This window comes from Coregonus lavaretus, assembly GCF_964263955.1.
Source record: "Coregonus lavaretus genome assembly, chromosome: 34".
Taxonomy (NCBI): domain Eukaryota; kingdom Metazoa; phylum Chordata; class Actinopteri; order Salmoniformes; family Salmonidae; genus Coregonus; species Coregonus lavaretus.
Genome location: NC_140021.1, coordinates 31,490,404 through 31,505,041, shown reverse-complemented (window position 1 = coordinate 31,505,041; position 14,638 = coordinate 31,490,404). Strand labels below are relative to the sequence as shown.

The window sequence follows — 14,638 nt, the reverse complement described above, 5'->3', positions numbered from 1 at the left end:
TTGTCTTTCGACTCATTCTTCAAGAGTGGATGATGGTTAAGATTTTCTTACTCTACTCCATACTACATGGGAGACTGGTTGGTAGAGATTATCCCTGTAGATTATCCCTGTAGATTATTCCTTATGTCAACCCACCATTCCTGTTGCCAAGACTCATTCAGGCCTAATGGCTAGAAGACATGCCAGCATTTTCCAATAAGCATCATTGAATTAGAAGATAGCCAGTCGATGTCATTGTTGGAAGTAACTCCACACAGACACAGAAAACAGCAGTCAGTCACATTTAATCAGGGCAATTTGACACTGATTTCTTGACAGCTGGCTTCTCCATTCCTCACTCTGTCTCCAGTGATTCAAATCATAACCAAAGCTAGACAGCGACATCTTTACTTCAGCCATACCCATACTAAAGCGAAATAAATCTGAAAATATTGATTAATTAGAACTGTTCACAGTCTTGCTCCCATCTGCAGCTAGTCTGGCCAAGCGATACTGAACTGCTCACAAAACCAACATCTATTTATTTTCACCCAATAAATCAAAAACAATTCACATGTATTTCTGAGAGAGGCAGTGGGGATTTTTCAGAAGGTTCTCTAAGTATGCAATTAGACCTATACTCTGGTTGCTATTCCCTTCTCACTTCTCAGTTTAATGACACAGAAATGGAAAGGTGTCCCAGTGGATTAGAATGAGTTATGTACAACTATTATGCATAAAAATGACTGAGTAGTAGCATTCATCATGCATGAAAGTGAGTGAATAGACTGTTCAAATACCAGCCCAAACTCCAGAGGATTGCAAAATTCCATGTGTGTATGCATTCACGCGTGCATGCGTGTCAGTGTGTGAGCATGTGTGTGTGTGTGTGTGTGTGTGTGTGTGTGTGCATATGCGTGTGTGCTTGTGCGTGTGTGCTTGTGTGTGTGAATTAGAAAGAGACTGATGTAGAGCAAGAGAGACACTTATAGAAAGTGTGTGTGTGAGAGAGAGAGAAAGAGAGACACCTCAGAGAGCCTCAGAGAGCTCAAGGTTCACTGGTTCACATTGAGAATTTCTTCTTTTTAATCAAGCTCCATTTTATATTCCTGCTGTCTCAACAATCCCTTCATGTCCAGAAATCCAGGATAATGGCATTGATACTAAGACTCTAAACATACTCCCAAAAGAAATCAAGACAGAACTCAAAACACACACACGCCGCACACACGCACACACACAACATTTCAATCTCAATTTGTGATCTCACTGCAATCCCAGAGATTCCTCCAGGGACTAGACACAATCATCAAATGACTGGAGTAGATTGAGATTGATCTTTGACCCACACTGTTTCAATAAACATCAAGATCATAAATTAATTTCCAGCAGCAGTAGATTTGTGGGAGGATAGATACGTAAACTGTTCTCCAAATTGGATGACTGAATTCAGAGGACTCTTGTCTGCTACCATCCCACTGGGCACAGACATCAATTCAATGTCTAATCCACGTTGGTTCAAAGTGATTTCATTGAAATGATGTGGAAACAACGTTGATTCAACCAGTGTGTGCCCAGTGGGATGAGATTGAAACCCATAGTCAGTGGACTGCTACCGACCAGAGAAATATTACAATATCTGTGCAAGAGATGTAAATATGGTTTGAAAGATTAAAGGGGCAACCTGGCATTCAAACATCAACAAATACAATGGAAACTTCTTAGCTAGGCTAAATAGTTACTTGACACATTTAATGTCAATTCATAATTTCATGTTTGATGGATCGATCAAGGAAATGACAATGACAATCAATACGATTTTAGTTCACTGAGAATATAACACTTTCTCATGAGAGTATTTACAAAAACAGAAGCTCTTCACTGTATTTCTTAGAACCTCTTTATAATCGATGTATTTTTCAACCTTTTGGCCTTTGTTCGTGTAATCCATAGCCATGGTAATGCAGCTCACAATGCTCACAGGAACATTATTGTTTTTCTGTTCACATATACTTGTCAATCATCCTTAATGTTCACCAAACACATGAGTCATGACATGTGAAACACTGCAGCAGTACTACATTCTTATGATCTGTAAGAAGAACCCTTCATTTGTTTATAGTACAATCGAGGTGTTTTTACATGAATTGTACAAACATATATTAATCATTGACACACAGGTCAAAACAATGAATTCCTGTTTGGATTTGGATTTCTGCATTGTGAATGTTTTCAAATCAAATCAAATGTTATGTGTCACATGCGCCGAATACAACAGGTGTTTGGAATGCTTACTTACGAGCCCTTAACCAACAATGCAAAGTTTTTAAAATGTAAGTAAGGAAAATGTGCTAAATAAACTGAAGGAAAAATAGTAACACAATAAAATAACAATAACGAGGCTAAATACAACGGGTACCGGTACCGAGTCAACGTGTAGGGGTACGAGTTAGTCAAGGTAATTGAGGTAATACGTACGTGTAGGTAGGGGTAAAGTGACTATGCATAGATAAAAACAGAGAGTAGCAGCTGCGTATGTGAAGAGTGTGAAGGAATGTGAATGTATGTGAATGTACAGTAAGTGAGTGTGTGTGTGTGGCGTCAATATGAGTGTGTGTGTTTTCTGTTTGTGTACGTGTGTGTGTGTTGGAGTGTCAGTGTAGTATATGTGAGTCCAGTGAGTGTACATCGAGCCTGTGCAAAGAATAATAATAAAATAAGGGGGTTAATGCAAATAGTCTGAGTAACCATTTGATTAACTGTTTAGCAGTCGTATGGCTTGGGGGTAGAAGCTGTTAAGGAGCCTTTTGTTCCCAGACTTGGTGCTCCGGTACCGCTTGCGATGTTGAAGCAGAGAGAACAGTCTATGACTTGGGTGGCTGGAGTCTTTGACAATTTTGGGGCCTTCCTCTGACTCTGCCTGGTGTAAAGTTCCTGGGTGGCAGAAAGCTCGGCCCCATTGATGTACTGGGCCCTGCGCACTACCCTCTGTAGCGCCTTGCGGTCGGATGCCGAGCAGTTGCCATACCAAGCAGTGATGCAACCAGTCAGGATGCTTTCGATGGTGCAGCTGTAGAACGTTTTAAGGATCTGAGGTCCTAAGCCAAATCTTTTCAGCCTCCTATCTTGGTGTGTTTTGACCATGATAGGTCCTTAGTGATGTGGACACCAAGGAACTTGAAGCTCTCGACCCGCTCCGCTACAGCCCTGTCGATGTGAATGGGGGCGTGCTCGGCTTTCCTTTTTCTGTAGTCCACGATCAATAATACGAATAATAATAATATGCCATTTAGCAGACGCTTTTATCCAAAACAACTTACAGTCATGTGCGCATAAATTTTTACGTATGGGTGGTCCCGGGGATCGAACCCACTACCCTGGCGTTACAAGCACCATGCTCTACCAATTGAGCTACAGAGGACCACAACTCCTTTGTCTTTCTCAAGTTGAGGGAGAGGTTGTTGTCCTGGCACCATACTGCCAGGTCTCTGACCTCCTCCCTGATACAGTTCTTAATATATATTCTAAACACGTGATTTGTAAAAAAAATATATGTATTTTTTTTACATTTTAGCAGAAGCTCTTATCCAGAGCAACTTACAGGAGCAATTAGAGTGAAGTGCCTTACTCAAGGGCACATGGACAAATGAGTACCAAGTTGGCTCAGGGATTGGAACCACCTACCTTTCAGTTACTGGCCCAATGCTCTCAACCTCTGGACTACCTGCCACCCTAACAAGTAATACTGACATATGATAACTTTGTTGACTTCCTTCTCAAAAGAAATTGCTACTATATAGAGGGAACTAAAAACGGAAAGGGACTGACTCGGGCAGCCCCGCAACGGCACAGTGACAGGGTTGAGGGAACCGTTCCTGCTGAAGAACTTGGTGAAGGCCTCTTCTAGTACAGTGGCCATCCTGCTCTGGTCCACCTCGCTGATGAAGCCCAGTTGGACCAGCTCAACAGCCAGTTCCTGAACATTCTCATTGGGTAACAAATCACAGCTTACAGTACAGTGTATTCACACCCCTTGACTTTTTCCACATTTTGTTGTGTTACAGCCTGAATTTTAAATGGGTTACATTGAGATTTTGTGTCACAGGCCTACACACAGTACCCCATAATGTCAAAAGGGAACAATGTTTTTAGAAATGTTTACAAATGAATTGAGTCAATAAGTATTCCACCTTTTGCTATGGCAAGCCTAAATAAGTTCAGGAGTAAAAATGTGCTTAACAAGTCCTATAATAAGTTGCATGGACTCACTCTGTGTGCAATAATAGTGTTTAACATGATTTTTGAATGACTACCTCATCTCTGTACCCCACACAATTGTCTGTAAGGTCCCTCAGTCGAAGAGTGCATTTCAAACACAGATTCAACTACAAAGACCAGGGAGGTTTTCCAATGCCTCGCAAAAAAGTGCACGTATTGGTAGATGGGTAAAAAAAAAAAAAGAAGGCATTGAATATCCCTTTGAGCATGGTGAAGTTATTAATTACACTTTGGGATGGTGTATCAATACACACAGTCACTACAAAGATACAGGCGTCCTTCCTAACTCAGTTGCCGGAGAGGAAATCAAATCAAGTTTTAATCAAATCAAATGTTATTGGTGGCATACACATGTTTAGCAGAAAACTAGGAAAACCTAGTTCAGTCTGCTTTCCAACAGACACTGGGAGACAAATTCAATAACCTAAAACATAAGGCCAAATATACACTGGAGTTGCTTGCGAAGATGACATTGAATGTTCCTGAGTGGCCAATTTACAGTTTTGACTTAAATCGTCTTGAATATATATGGCAAGACTTGAAAATGGCTGTCCAACATGACAGAGCTTGAAGAATTTTTAAAATAATAATGTACAAAGCTCTTAGAGACTTACCCTGTAATCGCTGCCAAAGGTGATTCTAACATGTATTGACACAGGGGTGTGAATACTTATGTAAATGAAATATTTCTGTATTTCATTTTTAATAAATGTAAAAAAAAATCTAAAAACATGTTTTCACTTTGTCATTATGGGGTATTGTGTAGGTGGGTGATAAAACAATATATTTAATACATTTTGAATTCAGGCTGTAACACAACAAGATGTGGAATAAGTAAAGGGGTATGAATACTTTCTGAAGGCACTGTAGGTGTCTGTTCAGTTTGTCCTCCAGCTTCCACAGTAGTGTCAGATTATGTTTTGCACACTCCTCCACCGGCTCAATATTACACTGCATCTGAACAACCTGTAGTTTAGCCAGACTGGTCTCATAGACTAGGCGTAACATAGTAAACGTAAATCCGGGACACTCAAATTAGTATGATATGTTATGTTTGGTATGGTTACATAAGATAGAAGGTTGCTTAAAGCAAAACAAAAGGAGGGTGGTTGGTCGGGGTGCATGGGTGGGCATATAATGCAAACGTCTAGCAATCCAAAGGTTGCGTGTTCGAATCTCATCACTAATTAGTAACTTTGCAACTGCTTACTACTTTATTGCAAATACTTTGCATGTTAGCTAACCCTTCCCCTAACCCTAAACATTTACATTTACGTCATTTAGCAGACGCTCTTATCCAGAGCGACTTACAGTTAGTGAGTTCATACATTATTTTTTTAAATATATATTTTTTCATACTGGCCCCCCGTGGGAATCGAACCCACAACCCTGGCGTTGCAAACGCCATGCTCTACCAACTGAGCTACATCCCTGCCGGCCATTCCCTCCCCTACCCTGGACGACGCTGGGCCAATTGTGCGCCGTCACTAAACCTAAACTTAACCCTTTAACCTAACTCCTACCCTTAACCCCTAACCATTAGAGTTAGCTAATGTTAGCGTTAGTCACCTAGCTAATGTTAGCCACGACAAATTGGAATTCATAACATATCAGACAAAATGGATGATGGACATCCACAAATTAATACATACAGTACCATACGAAACATATCATACTAAATGGATTGTCCCGGATTTACGTACAGAATAATACAAAATACACTGAGACAACATTAGTTCAGCAGGTTCTGGGGTGGGGGATTTGACGGAGGGGGTGACAATGGGGGATTTGACAGGGGACTGCTGGGGCTGCTGGAGAGAGAGCAGACCGAATGCTGTCAGGATGTACAGTGGGGAAAAAAAGTATTTAGTCAGCCACCAATTGTGCAAGTTCTCCCACTTAAAAAGATGAGAGAGGCCTGTAATTTTCATCATAGGTACACGTCAACTATGACAGACAAATTGAGGAAAGAAAATCCAGAAAATCACATTGTAGGATTTTTAATGAATTTATTTGCAAATTATGGTGGAAAATAAGTATTTGGTCACCTACAAACAAGCAAGATTTCTGGCTCTCACAGACCTGGAACTTCTTCTTTAAGAGGCTCCTCTGTCCTCCACTCGTTACCTGTATTAATGGCACCTGTTTGAACTTGTTATCAGTATAAAAGACACCTGTCCACAACCTCAAACAGTCACACTCCAAACTCCACTATGGCCAAGACCAAAGAGCTGTCAAAGGACACCAGAAACAAAATTGTAGACCTGCACCAGGCTGGGAAGACTGAATCTGCAATAGGTAAGCAGCTTGGTTTGAAGAAATCAACTGTGGGAGCAATTATTAGGAAATTGAAGACATACAAGACCACTGATAATCTCCCTCGATCTGGGGCTCCACGCAAGATCTCACCCCGTGGGGTCAAAATGATCACAAGAACGGTGAGCAAAAATCCCAGAACCACACGGGGGGGGGGCTAGTGAATGACCTGCAGAGAGCTGGGACCAAAGTAACAAAGCCTACCATCAGTAACACACTACGCCGCCAGGGACTCAAATCCTGCAGTGCCAGACGTGTCCCCCTGCTTAAGCCAGTACATGTCCAGGCCCGTCTGAAGTTTGCTAGAGTGCATTTGGATGATCCAGAAGAGGATTGGGAGAATGTCATATGGTCAGATGAAACCAAAATATAACTTTTTGGTAAAAACTCAACTCGTCGTGTTTGGAGGACAAAGAATGCTGAGTTGCATCCAAAGAACACCATACCTACTGTGAAGCATGGGGGTGGAAACATCATGCTTTGGGGCTGTTTTTCTGCAAAGGGACCAGGACGACTGATCCGTGTAAAGGAAAGAATGAATGGGGCCATGTATCGTGAGATTTTGAGTGAAAACCTCCTTCCATCAGCAAGGGCATTGAAGATGAAACGTGGCTGGGTCTTTCAGCATGACAATGATCCCAAACACACCGCCCGGGCAACGAAGGAGTGGCTTCGTAAGAAGCATTTCAAGGTCCTGGAGTGGCCTAGCCAGTCTCCAGATCTCAACCCCATAGAACATCTTTGGAGGGAGTTGAAAGTCTGTGTTGCCCAGCGACAGCCCCAAAACATCACTTCTCTAGAGGAGATCTGCATGGAGGAATGGGCCAAAATACCAGCAACAGTGTGTGAAAACCTTGTGAAGACTTACAGAAAACGTTTGACCTGTGTCATTGCCAACAAAGGGTATATAACAAAGTATTGAGAAACTTTTGTTATTGACCAAATACTTATTTTCCACCATAATTTGCAAATACATTCATTAACAATCCTACAATGTGATTTTCTGGATTTTTTTTTCTCATTTTGTCTGTCATAGTTGATGTGTACCTATGATGAAAATTACAGGCCTCTCTCATCTTTTTAAGTGGGAGAACTTGCACAATTGGTGGCTGACTAAATACTTGTTTTTCCCACTGTAGATACCATTCCTGACATCCTCCAGGAACTTATCCAGTTCCAAGGCAGGAAACTGAAACAGCTTGAGCTGCACGTCCGCCTTTATCTCAGTGATGATGCGGTTGTGGTCCATGTCCTTAATGATCTCCTCTAAGGCATTCTCAGGGATCATATATGACTCACAACCTGGATTTGGTCTTATGTAGCAAAATTTGAAATGCTGTTTTTTACATTGGATAAAAGTAGCGACTCAGAGCTACAAAATGGTATATCATACACTGCATTTTTGAGGAACAATGGGAAAGTAATTCTGCTTTGAAAGTTGATAAACTTGTAAACTCACTTTTGAGAAAATTGCATTTGAATGTTTTGGTATCTAGTGAAGAGCTCTTCTTTGTCTACACCCATTCAGCATCGTTCACACACTCTTTAGCTTCAGCCCCACCCATCTCGTTTCGCTCTGGCCGATGATTTGTTTACCTCTGGATAATATGTGGTCCTCTGTAGCTCAGCTGGTAGAGCACGGCGCTTGTAACGCCAAGGTAGTGGGTTCGATCCCCGGGACCACCCATACACAAAAATGTATGCACGCATGACTGTAAGTCGCTTTGGATAAAAGGGTCTGCTAAATGGCATATTATTATTATTATATGAAAACAGCATAACCAGCTCTGCTGGCAACAATTTCATTAAGATTGTTTGCCGACGTTTACTGACACCGGCCATATTCAACGGGTGTTGTACCGTTACACTTTAGCTTAAGACATGTAGCTAGCTAGGTAAACAATTATGTAAGATCACACACGTCACGTAACGTTAGCTAACGAGCCAGCCAGCCAACGTTAGCTAGTTAAAAAACAATGAATAATAACGTCATTCACGTAACGTTAGCTAGCTAGCTAACAGTACACTTTAGCTTGAAATTAAACCACTTTCTGTCAAAATTAGAAACGTGTAATATCTGAAAATATAGCTAGCTAGACTATCTTACCCGTATACATAATCATGCATGATGGGCGCGTCTCCCTCTCACGGATGCATTGCCACGGTTGCCCTTAGTTTGAAGATTTTCGCCATCTCTTTTGCTATCATACTCTAATTCCACTGATTTAAAAACTCGATCCTCCAGAAAGTGGAGAGCAACACTTATGCAGATCCACTACATTATATATATATTTTTAAACAGCGTTCGACAGGATTACCAACACAATTCTGACCAGCTCAAATAGACAGAAGGCTTCAACATGGCAGCAGTGATGCCAACTTAGCAATTTTGTTGCTAGATTTAGCAACTTTTCAGACTACCCTGGCAACTTTTTTTTCAAACAGCGCCTAGCAACAAATGTAGCTATTTAAAAAAATAATATTTGGAACATTTAGCAACTTTTGAAAAGTGATTAAAATGCTAAAATGCACACATTTTCCCTCTAAATGACACAAAAACGATTTTCTCTGTCACACACTCAGTCACAACACACGTGCCTGGCTGCAAAAGTGCATTGTGAGTGACGTCAGCACAGGCAGCAGCAGGCCAGCCAAGCAGCACAACAACCTGGAGAGAGCTGGAGAGAGATGCCTAGCGCACACATCATTATTTGAGTTAAGTTGCTTGTTTGATAAGATAGTGTCACACCCTGGCTCGGGGACTCTATATGTTGAGCCAGGGTGTGTGCATTCTATGTGTTCGTTTTCTATGTTGGGTATTCTAGTTGTTCTGTTTCTATGTTTGCCTGTATGACTCCCAATCAGAGGCAACGAGTGTCAGCTGTCGGCTGGTTGTCTCTGATTGGGAGCCATATTTATCTGTATGTTTCCTTTGGGTGTTGTGGGTTTTTGTTCCTTTACGGTCAGTGTTAACCGTTGGACTTCACGAGTCGTGTTTTGTTTGTTAGTACTTTAATATAATAAAGTCATGTTTCTTTCACACGCTGCGCCTTGGTCTACTTCGCTACTAGACGATCGTGACAGAAAAACCCACCATACAAAGACCAAGCAGCGTGTCCAGGAACACACGCAGGAGGTGACGCTGGTGGATGTCCTCCTCGGTTGGGGGCAGATTACCGAGGAGGAGGCCGTCCGGTACCGGAAGGCGATGAAGGGGGAGACCCAGGCAGGAGTGGAGAAGCGGCGTCAACCGGGCCGTGGTCGGAAAGGCGAGAGGCACCCCCAATAATTTTTTAGGGGGGGGCACACGGCATGGGCGACTGGGCAGCAGGAGGCTGCCACAGGGCGAATCGGGAGATTAAGAGAGGAGGCCACCGGCTTTTGGGGGCCAGAAGGCAGGTTGGCGGAGCCTGGATGGAGAGCAGAGCCAACTCCCCGTACTCAGGCATGGCAGCATGAGACTGGGCAGGTTCCGCGGTATGCGGAGATGCGCACTGTGCCGCGAGTGGTCCGGCATAGTCCGGTACGTCCTGTGCGAGCACCCCGCACGTGTTGTGCGAAGGTGGGCATGCAGCCAGGACGGAGTGTGCCGGCTCAGCGCTCGCGGCCTCCAGTGCCTCTCCTCGGTCCCGGATATCCTGTGCCAGTGTCACGTGCTGTTATGCCAGTACGGGTACACAGCCCTGTACGTCCTGTGCTGATGCCTCACACAGAGTGTGTGAAGGTAGGCATTCAGCCAGGACGGGTTGTGGCAGCTCTTCACTCCAGGTCTCCTATCCGTCTCCATAGCCCAGTCCGGCCTGTTCCTGCTCCACGCACCAAGCCTACGGGGTGCGTCGTCAGCCCAGCCCGGCCTGTCCCTGCTCCACGCACCAAACCTACGGTGTGCGTCGCCAGCCCTGCCCGGCCTGTTCCTGCTCCACGCACCAAACCTACGGTGTGCGTCGCCAGCCCAGCCCGGCCTGTCCCTGCTCCACGCACCAAACCTACGGTGTGCGTCGCCAGCCCAGCCCGGCCTGTCCCTGCTCCACGCACCAAGCCTACGGGGTGCGTCGCCAGCCCAGCCCGGCCTGTCCCTGCTCCACGCACCAAGCCTACGGGGTGCGTCGCCAGCCCAGCCCGGCCTGTCCCTGCTCCACGCACCAAACCTACGGTGTGCGTCGCCAGCCCGGCCCGGCCTGTTCCTGCCACTCGCACCAAACCTACGGTGCGCGTCGCCAGCCCGGCCCGGCCTGTTCCTGTCACTCGCACCAAGCCAGGGGTGCGAGTCGCCAGCCCGGCCCGGTCTGTTCCTGCCACTCGCACCAAGCCAGGGGTGCGAGTCGCCAGCCTGGTCCAGCCTGTTCCTGCCACTCGCACCAAGCCAGGGGTGCGAGTCGTCAGCCTGGTTCAGCCCGTTCCTGCTACTCGCACCAAGCCCGGGGTGCGAGTCGTCAGCCTGGTAAGACCGGTCAGCTGCTCCACAACGGAGCGTAAGCAATCCGCTCCGTCGATGTCCAGTCCAGATCCAGCCAGCGGGGTCAGACCGGACCAGGGGCGCTACGGGGGTAGTATGGAGGGGTGGTGGTCAAAGCCGGAGCCGGAGCCGCCTCCGAGGAGGAATGCCCACCCAGCCCTCCCCTGTTTGGGGTGTTTAGACGCGGTCGCAGTCCGCGCCTTTAGGGGGGGGTACTGTCACACCCTGGCTCGGGGACTCTATATGTTGAGCCAGGGTGTGTGCATTCTATGTGTTCATTTTCTATGTTGGGTATTCTAGTTGTTCTGTTTCTATGTTTGCCTGTATGACTCCCAATCAGAGGCAACGAGTGTCAGCTGTCGGCTGGTTGTCTCTGATTGGGAGCCATATTTATCTGTATGTTTTCCTTTGGGTGTTGTGGGTTTTTGTTCCTTTACGGTCAGTGTTAACCGTTGGACTTCACGAGTCGTGTTTTGTTTGTTAGTACTTTAATATAATAAAGTCATGTTTCTTTCACACGCTGCGCCTTGGTCTACTTCGCTACTAGACGATCGTGACAGATAGCATATATACCTTGTTATTAGTTTGTACCTATAATTGTTGATCAGTTTGGTAGCATGTTAACTAACTACCAATACACTTCTTAAAACTATTTACTAGTTAATAAGAAAATAAATCAAATATGTAATTGTTCAATAATGTGTAATGTGTAATTGTTCAATAATTCTATGTGTTGTGTTTAAAAATAAAAATATCTGATCATATAAAATGTGTTGTGTTTATATTACTTTTACAAATAAAAAATATGTGATAATAAACAAACAAATCTAAACTAGCAAATGTCAAATCATATTTGTCGCCGAGATGGCCAGTCAATTTGAGTAACGTTATTGTGTATTTTACGTAATGACTCAGTTTTACGTTATTACATAATGACGTCATCACGCAATGACATCCCAACGTTATTTAGCAACTTTTAGCAATAAATCGACCTGCTTCTAGCAACTTCCCTGAAAATTTGTTGGCAACACTGCATGGCAGACCAATCCGAACTCCGAACTCGGCATGTCCAGCCCACTCATTATCTTAGCCAATCATGGCTAGTGGGAAGGTTGCTGTCTTTTTCTGTGGCTTAACCAACAAGGCTCGTAATTTAACAATTTTATTCGTATTTACAGATGGCATACAAGTTTGTTATTAAGGCACATGAAAGTTCACATGTTCCAGAAGGCATTTCTGCCAAAAAACGCATTTTGATTAAAAAAACAAAAAACTTTCAAATGGCTCTCCTGTGAAGTTGTGACTTGCGACAAAGGCCTGGTTTGCTGAAACGGGTCACATATGCTGGTGGCTAACGATGCAGTGTGCAGCTAGCAGCTTTAACAGGGGCACCTAAAACAGAGACTGGTGGAAAAGCAGCTCTCTGGCTGTAGGCCTCTTAAACAGGTCAGCATCCAGAAACTTCTGAATAAACTCCCTCTGTAGGGGTCTTCCAGTGACTCTATGGTGTTGTTGATGGCCTCCTGACATAGGAAGTTTCTCAGTTTCCCTGGATCTCAGACACTGCCATCTCCAAGGCACACATCCCAAAGGAATAGATATCCATTGCAGTGTTGACATCTACAACAGTTCCATATTCAGGGAAGAAGAAGTGCAGGTCTTTCTGTTCCTCTCTGCAGGTCTTCACATGGTTGTTGATGGTGTCTGGAGACACTGATCCCATCTTGATGAATCCGTTGTGTTGGATGAAGATGGTGTCACAAGTCAGGTTACTGTGGATGATGGGCGGCTCACAGGAGTGGAGGTAACTGAGCGCTGAGAGAATCTGGGTGCACCATCTCTGTACAAGGTTGATTTTATTCTGCACTAGTGTTGAAATTACTGCATATCTCATTTTTGTCTCTCATCTCATCTCAATACATTTTGCAGCAGAGGAACAGTGTGTGCCTCAATCCCTCTCCTTTAAATCAAAACAGTTTCTCATACCACATATGAAAATGTAATATCTAAATGTACTACCGCCCTTGTCCCTGATACCTCTAATCAAGAAAGCTGCTTATGCAGAGTAAGTCTGCGTCTCGAATGGCATACCATTCCTTATAGGGCTCCCCATAGGGCTCTGGTCAAAAGTAGTGTACTATAGGGAATAGGGTGCCATTTAGAATGCTGCCTGAGAGATATCAATCTAGGCTTCTTCGCCTGGCTTACTTTTGGGGATCTCTTTATCAAATGTCCACTGTTACAAATTAAAGTAGACTCCGCCAGGTGACACGATCATTCATTGTCATGTGTCTGATTTGCCTGACGTTGTGCGAGCCGTGTGTGATGGAAGGTGTGAAATACAGTTTCCTTAAAGCTCAGGAAGATTTCAGAGCTTAAGTCCAGAGATGACTTGAGCCTTACATCAACACCTACCAGAAGAACAAGACATAGGAAGTGATCCACATTGAAATTACAAGACATCCACATTGACAATTGATACAGTGGGAAAATAAATGACACTGTAATTTACAAGAACTATATTACATTTCAAACTAACCCTTATTCATTTCAGCCATTGCAGTAGAATACGCTTGTAAGTACCTGGAACTGACTAGTACCTTCAATGCATGTAATAATGGAGGACTTATGTGTTCTCTTCATATATTTTACCAGAAAACGTCATTAACACAAGGTTAAACCCTTGAATAATGCTACTCCTTTATGTAATACATAGTGTTGCTGAAATGCCATGACATTTTACCATTATTACAAGCAACAAACTAGTTCACCCATTCAAAACATTATGAGAAATGCATTAGGATGACCCCCTATCCCAGCAAATAAAACATATTGTACAATGCTTTACAGAGAACTTCCAGGAAATAATTTTGCTGTACTAGTGTTTGAACAAAATATGAGACGATTGTCACTGAAAATACCCCTGTTCAACCAAAGGAAATTCTTTTTTGAGGGAAAAGGGCCTTGAAAATACGACCCTTTAGAGTATGACTAAAAGCTCATGGACAGAAGAGAGTGAGGTGGGGAACCATAGTGGATGCCCTATGCTCCCAAGGGGGCCAAGAGGACTAAGTCAAGTCAGAGTATGACTACGTAATCATCAGTACTGTAGCAGTACAGAATAAAAGTGCACCAATCAATTGATAACTGCTAAACATTTGCATGACCAGCGCTTAAGCGTTTCAATCTGCTTCCTGTTGTTTGTGTATCTGTTTAACTTATTTGAACTGAGGACCCATCATGCATCATATCCACTATGTGAATCACTGTGGGAAAATGTTGGGCTACATTAACAAGGTTTGACTTCTCATTTGCTTTCTTCTCTGATTAGTTGTACTTAGTGTTAAGAGCTCATGGATCCTTGGCTTCCCTCAGGCTACTGAGAAGACTACAAACCGAGACTGAGACCCAGCATTTCCACTCACATCAGTTACAGCCTGTACATGCATTTCAGGACATACACAGAGTCGCCTATATTTACCTACATTACAGGATAGAGGGTATGAAATGTATCATTATACAGTGAGGGAAAAAAGTATTTGATCCCCTGCTGATTTTGTACGTTTGCCCACTTACAAAGAAATGATCAGTCTATAATTTTAATGGTAG

General features: G+C 43.7%; 1 pseudogene across 1 annotated transcript in view; it reads right to left on the bottom strand.

Annotated features, from left to right (window-relative positions):
- LOC311108920 (nuclear receptor-binding protein-like) overlaps positions 1-12,923 on the bottom strand; it is a 34,597-nt pseudogene extending 21,674 nt beyond the window's left edge. The window contains exons 1-5 of the transcript in view: positions 12,369-12,923; positions 7,708-7,886; positions 5,989-6,091; positions 5,123-5,239; positions 3,808-3,986 (exon numbers count right to left, since the gene is read on the bottom strand). The product of the transcript in view is annotated as a nuclear receptor-binding protein-like (transcript). The remainder of the gene's footprint in view (positions 1-3,807; positions 3,987-5,122; positions 5,240-5,988; positions 6,092-7,707; positions 7,887-12,368) is intronic.
- Between the last annotated feature and the right edge of the window lie 1,715 nt (positions 12,924-14,638).